At 54.5% G+C, this 6,916-nt stretch overlaps 1 protein-coding gene across 5 annotated transcripts in view; it reads left to right on the forward strand.

Moving 5' to 3' along the window:
• The first annotated feature begins 883 nt into the window (after nt 1–883).
• BCAS1 (brain enriched myelin associated protein 1) overlaps nt 884–6,916 on the forward strand; it is a 70,779-nt gene continuing 64,746 nt past the window's right edge. For 2 of the 5 annotated variants that reach the window (XM_070419740.1, XM_070419738.1), the window contains exon 1: nt 887–1,167. The gene's annotated coding sequence lies outside the window, so the exon portion shown is untranslated. Of the gene's footprint in view, nt 1,168–6,916 lie in introns of all 5 variants that reach the window. The other 3 variants (XM_070419741.1, XM_070419739.1, XM_070419737.1) reach the window with 3 other exon arrangements.

Here is a 6,916-nt window from a genome sequence, read left to right on the forward strand (position 1 = left end):
CAATTTTGTCCCTTCCGTGTTGCGTTCTGAAAGGGGTCTTCTCTGGTTCGCCCTGTTTCTCTCTCTCGGCAGCCTTGGCTTTTGCTTCATGGTGGGGACCACTCTCTGTGGTTCTGTTTATTTGTAGGACGCTGTTCAGTCACAAGGAGCCCAGGAGGGTGGGGGCAGGGCCTCTCTCCTCACCTCTCTAAACCGGAGTCTATTTATAGCCTGGTACCCAACAGGTATTCATGATGGATGCTTGGATGAGCATATTAATGAATGAAGCCACAGTAATTACTAGTCTGCATTTCTCCTACATGTTTTTTCAAGAACACTGAAGAGTATAATTGACCATGTTTCCCTTTTTGCCCTGGCTGTTAGGAAGCTCAGTATCTTCATACCAAGTCTGTAAATCAACATGCACATGTTTAATGACCCTCGTCCCATTGCTGTACCCACTTTTGTTTTTCTATCTCCTTTAGCTATTTTTAATGTATGCTCTCAGACTGTATTGCATGGTCCTTGTGGGACATTTTAATAAATACCCCTCCTGGAATGAAATAAATTAAACCTCCTGTCCTGGCCTTCCAATGCCACACTCTGACCCCAGAGCAATGAGGGTTATCTGCTTTCTGGTGCCCAGAGCCCTTGGGGAGTGATGTTGACATGAGCAGGGCAGTTCAGTGGGTGAGATGCTATTTCCTCCCAATCTAATGGTTTGGTTAGTGGTGGTGGAGGTGGTGTTCCGGAATAAATGAAGGTGAAAGGCAGACAGAACTGCAAAACCCCACAGAACGTGTTTTCCCTGCTCTGACCATGACTCATGGTAACTGGGGAAGGAATCAGCTACCCAGGTCAACCTGAGCGGCCGCAGTGGGTGAGGGGCCCTGGACGGGATGCTTGGAGTGCCAGGGAGGCACTAGAGCGAGAGAAATCAATTGGCTGGTTTTTATTGAAGAGACGCTGCTGCCATAGGGCAGTCAGGGCACAGGTGGCCCCACCCAGACGGTGTTTGCCCTGCCTGTGTATTCAGCCAGCCGGCTCCGGATGAGGAAGCAAAGGGCAAGGAGCCGGCTCAGTTGACAGCTGGTTTTGGGCTGAACCAGCTGCAGACAAGGCGCCCTGCACCTGAGCAGCTCCAAGTGACACCGGGGACTGAAGACACTCCCTCCAGGGACTCAACAGGTAAGCTCTCCTAGGTCCTTCGAGCGCGGCGTGAGGGTTTGCAGTTTGTGGCAGGCAGGGACTGCAGAAGCAGGGGTCAGTGAGGGTTGTTTGACCCCAGCCCTGCCCTTGACTCACTGTGTGGCCTTGGGGGTCTGTGAGCCTCCTTTTCACCCTCTGTGAGATGGACCCGAAGACAGCCTTACCGGAAAGGTTTGCAGAGGATGCAACGCTGATGTGGGCAGTGCCAGGTGCAAAGCAGCAGAAATAGCTCCTATTTGCAGAGAACCACTGAGGGTCATTTTCAGTATAAAATTTGGGGTGGGGGTGGGGTAACCAGCAGTGGGGGAGTGAGGTATGCGATTTGAGGACCTCTGTCAGGACAAGGATGCCCACGGTAAAGCTGACTTTGAGGGTCCCTGGGAGCATTGTCTGAGATGGGGAGGAGAAGGGAGAAGAAACCTTGAGTGTCATTTGCGAGCCTGGCTTTTTGGGCAATTTGTCTTATTTAACACTCACGGTTGCAATCCCAGCTGCACGACTCCAGGAACTTGCATCGTCTGCAGCCTCGTTCTCTGCCTGGAGAGTCATGATGATTGGAGGGCGGGGGGCCTGGAGCTTCAGGCTCCTGATCTGTAAAATGGGGTAATAATAGTGCCGAGATCAAAGCCAAGGCCATGAGGCAGAAGGACCAGGGCGAGAACACGTGTGCATGTGACGTATGTGAGCTGTGATTTTTGTTGCTGCTGTCCTGTCGTCTTCTCCACTCACATTTAGGAAGCTGAGGCTGGGCAGGGGGAGGGCACCTCTGGTTCTCACAGAAAGGAGGTCACGTCAAGACCAGGACTTGAGTGACGTGGGTGAGGCACTCCCCACAGGAGCAGACTGAAGCAATACCAGAAACTCAGTCACCAGAATAAATGATACTTTAAGGCAATATTTAAAAAATGTTAAACCAATGCCAAGAGATCTATGGTGAGCAGAATAACATGTTAGGTACAGATGGGATAGTCACAGCACTCATTCTGGTTCGTTAAAGGTTGTGTGAAATACGTGGTTCATCTTGAGGACTAAGTTTTCTGGGTCCTCCTTACATTTTGCACTGGTAGCTCACTCCCCTCACCTCATCCAAGCTGTGATGGCACCGCTTCAGGCCTGGGGTGTGCAGTCCTGCTCCCTCCGTAAATAAGAGGGGAGAAGGGCACACTAAGGTTTAAGGAGTGGGCCACCGAGCCAGCGCCCCAAGTCCTGGGAGATCCTTTCCCCGAGCGCTCGGAGCCCTGGGAGGGAGGGCTTTTCAGGGAGAAGGCAGGCACTTGGGGAATGCTGGCCCGGAAGAGCCCACGAAGGCTGGTGTCTGATGGCAGGAGGTGCACGGGGCGGCATGGGGAGGCCTGGGGAGGCTCGGGGGCCCAGTCCACGCAGGTTCACCCGCCCTCTCCAGTGTGAAGCTGTTGACTGTCAGTGTCAGCAGCGCCTCTGGCCTCTGCCCAGAGCTGGGCGGGAAGTGGTTAAGGATTCGAGTGTCTGAGTCATGTGGAAACAGATCCGACCCTAACTGCCTCTTCACAGCTTCTGGCCTGGGGACCACTTCTCCACTTAATCACCAAATATGGACTGCGGGCTCACCCTGAGCAAGCAGGACAAGCGAGGTGCCTGCCCTCACGCAGTTCACCTTCTGGGGGTGAGGGCACTGCATCACGGTCTGGGAGTCTTTATCTGTGTAATGGGGAGTGACCGCTGCTGCAAGGAAAATGCAGCTGATGGAAAGAAAATGCCTGCCCCGGGGCCGGGACTAGGGTGAGGCCAACCAGGCCCCTGGGCCAAAGCAGGGAGACACTCCCTGGCCGCGCCTGCCCAACCCTGAGAGGGCGCCTGTTTGCATTTGCACCTGGGCCTCTCCCTGATCCTGGCCCTGCCTGGCTCATCATCAATAATTCTTCGGTCAGTGTTACCTGCTGCCCTTAGCTTGACGATGTTTGGGCAATGCTGAGAATAAGGTAGTGAGCTCTAAGACACTGGGAGCATCAGCCATTTATATAAACACTAGAGGCCCAATGCATGAAATTCATGCACTTGGCGGGGGTGTGTGTCCATCAGCCCAGATTGCAAGAGGGCATAGGCCAGGCCAAGGGACCCCACTGGTGCATTATCAGGGCCGGGAGATTGGCCAGCCTGGGAGGGACCACAGGAGGGCTACAGAGTGTGTCTGGCCCATCTCACTCAGTCTTGATTGGCTGAACTCCAGCAGTAAGCTAACCTACCAGTCAGAGCGTCTGCCCCCTGGTGGTCGACCTTAGCATATCATTAGCATATTATGCTTTGATTGGTTGACTGGCTGACCAGCCAGCTGGACACTTAGCATATTAGGCTTTTATTATATAGGATAATTGACTAAGATATCAATTAGCAAGTATCCCAAAAACACGCAGTTCCGTTTTAATGAAGGCACCCCTTCCCCTGGACCCAGGCAGTCCCATAGCAGGATGCAGGGTGGTCAGTCCTCATGCGCCCCCTTGTGGAGGAGACAAGCGGTACCACTGCACCTGGCGGTGTGGTGCTGGGGAACTCGGGGAAATGCAGGACCACAGGGCGTGGGGGAGCAGGTCTGCTCTCTTCACTCACCTTGACCTTGCCTTTGGAGATGGGGGCACAGGGCTTGTTCTGCTGCATGTGCCAGCCTGGCCATGTTGGCACCACCCTCCACTGGGGGTGAGGAGGGCTCACAGTTTGCCTACAAGCCATTGTATCGTTCAAGGCATTTCTGTTTGCCCGGTGACTAATTCTGTCACCATCCACCCTCCGAGGACCTGCCCCTCCCTGTGACAGTCATTTCGCTGCCACGGCTGCAGACTGATTGCTTTTTCTCCGGCCTCTGGGACCGGGTTTGCAGTTTGATGGGTTCCCAGGAGGTGGGCTCACTGTTAACCTGCATGTAATCCCAGTGAATGTCAATCGTGGGTGTAAAGGCCACTGTCACCTCACAGGAGCCCGATGAGGTTGGGTCTGCGATTTTCTCTCTCGGCCCTCACCTCACAGACAGTAGCAGAGGCATCTGCCTGCAGTGGGTGCCAGCAGGACCTGACCCCAGGCGGAGGGCCTGACCCCAGGCAGAGGGCCTGACCCCTGGCGGAGGGTTTGCTGTTTCATCACCAGGGATGGCTCCCTAACCAGATCTCAGAAAATCAGGTCCCAGGAGGCACTGGGCCACCACAAGGAGAAAATCACTAGGTCCAGTCCCAGAGCAGGTCCCTCCACCGCGACACTGGCGATATTTGGGGCAGATCATCCTCTGCTGCCGGCATCCTGTGCACTGTGGCTGCCCACTCTGAGTCCTGATGCTCAAACCTGTCTGCAGAAATGTCTATGCGTGTGTGTGTGTGTGGGGGGGGGGGGGGCAAAACTACCCCCAGTTCGAGAAACACTGCCTGTGAATTACTGAGAGTCAGAACGGAGAGCAGCACATTTCTAAGGAGAACATTTTAATCAGATCACAGAGAGAGAGATCTCCAGTATATCTATACATCTGTCCCAGGACCACTTGGGTGCCTGCCTCAATTAACCTTCCCTGAAACACTGTGAAATACAAGGCCTGTTGGGCTGGTGTCATGACCTCTCTGTGCCTCAGTTTCTCACCAGAAACTTGAGTAAATACTAGCATCTAACCCAGAGGGGGGTTGCCCAGGCCAGGGAAGTGAGGACACACACAACAGCAAACACGCAAGGTGTTTAATGTTGTCATCATGGTGAATACTGGCCCCTTCCACAAGACAAATGCATCCGGAGAGCGCATGCCTTGTGCAGGCCTCATCATGGTGAGCCTGCCGGAGGCTGGCTCAGGCCTTAGCTTTCTCTCGGAGGAGGAGGGTGAGTGCTCCCCACTCAGGCAGCCCTTCCGCCATCCTCCCCGGGGGGCACCCACACCCTCCTCCCTTCTCACAGCCAAGCGGGAAGGCGAGGCTGCCAGGAGCAAGCATGGCCTGCACACATTTCAGGAAAGAACGCTGCAGACCAGGTGTGTCTCTGTTTGCAGGCTGGCACAACCAGCCAACAAGGCGTGCCCGGAAGGTTGGGGACATGCTCAGGTGCCCCGGCTGGAAGTGGTTGGTTCCCAGGGCCCTGCCTGCATCTGGGAATCCCCAGCCTGGTTCTGTGAGTCAGGGAAGGCTGCACCCAAGGGGTTCCCAGCCAGGGACACTCGTTCACCCCGAAATACCCAAAACAGTGGCTCTCAGCGTTGGCTGTCATGGAAACCACCTCAAGATCTTGAAACTACAGGGATGCAGAGGCTGATGGGATCGGTCTGGCTGGGGCCTGAGCATGGGGATTGGAATGTCACTGGTGATTCTAAAGTGTGGCCCAGTTTGAGGACTGGCCTCAAGGACACAGCCGGGAAGTGGAGAAATAAAGGGACTTCCTCATCTGAATGACCTCCACCCAGAGAAAGATTTACCCCACGTTCTCAAAATGCAAGGCCCTCAAACACGAGTCCAATTTCAAAAACAAAATGCTCTGCCGTAGGGCAGCTCGTGTTTAATGTCAGCCACGGTCACCAAAGCAAAACAACTGACACCATCGGCTCCTGAGAGAAGGGGGCAACGTGACACCACCTTCAGACGTTGCCCTTCTCCAAATAGAAGCTAGCTCTTTCAAATGAAGACACTTTCCTGGATGAAAACCTCTATCTGATTTGTCTCTTTTGTTGGAGACTTGAGAAAACGTCACAGGAATCATTGCCTGAACTGCCCTGAGCCTCAGTTTTGTCATCCGTTAAATGGGGATAAACAGAGTCCTTATCTCACAGAGTCCTGGAGAGGCTAATAAGGTGGTCAGCCCATCCTGGTTGTAACAGGAAAGTCCTGCCTCCCAGAAGACCCTTGTCCCTGGGACAGATGTCACCATCACTGTACCTTACCTGTGTATTTGCTAAAACTACAGCTCCAGGGCCCCAACCTGGCTTTTTGGTGAGAATCTGAAATGCTGGTGGGTTCCTCAGTTGAGTCTTACCATCAGGGAGCTTTGGGGGGCGGGGGGGGGGGGGGGGAATGACAGAAAATCCTATAAAATAAAAGGCTAATATGCAAATTGTGCCCACGGGTGGGAGTTTGGCCGACCAGGAGTTAGACTTGCACTGACCACCAGGGGGTGGTGTGTAACATGGCAGGTGTTGGCGATGTGGCGCAGGCAGTGGGCGACAGTAGAGGTGATGCCGGCCCCGATGGGCCCCAACAAGTGGGGGACCATGGCTGGATGGTGAAGCAGGCGAGTAGGCGGCAACCAGGCCAAGGCGGGTGCTAGTGGGGGCCCCAATTGCCTTGCCGGTCACCCCACAGACAATGACCAGTGGTGGTGGGGGGGGGGGCCAACAACCGGGTGGCACCAGGCCAAGGCAGGTGCGAGCAGGGGCCTCGATCGCACTGCTGGTCACCCCACAGATTGGCCCTGATCGCCGGCCAGGCCTAGGGACCCTACCCATGCATGAATTTCATGCACCGGGCCTCTAGTACCAATAATAATGATGGCGATAATCCTAACCATGGCAACACTTGCAAGGGCATCATCGTGTGCCAGGCCCTTCCCAGGGCACCTTGCATAGATTAATTTAGTTCTCACAACAACCTCTTAAAATGGGGGCTGTGGTTATCCCCATTATACAGATTAGGAAACTGAGGCCCAGCAGGGCTCAGTAACTTGCCCAGGGTCACGTACTCGGGATGAAGCCTGGCAGGGATTCCAAACTCAGGGTTCATCTCCAGAGCCCACACCCCTG

Source organism: Myotis yumanensis, unplaced genomic scaffold, assembly GCF_028538775.1.
Source record: "Myotis yumanensis isolate MYYU_CA2020_CCGP unplaced genomic scaffold, mMyoYum1.0.hap1 SCAF_7, whole genome shotgun sequence".
NCBI lineage: Eukaryota > Metazoa > Chordata > Mammalia > Chiroptera > Vespertilionidae > Myotis > Myotis yumanensis.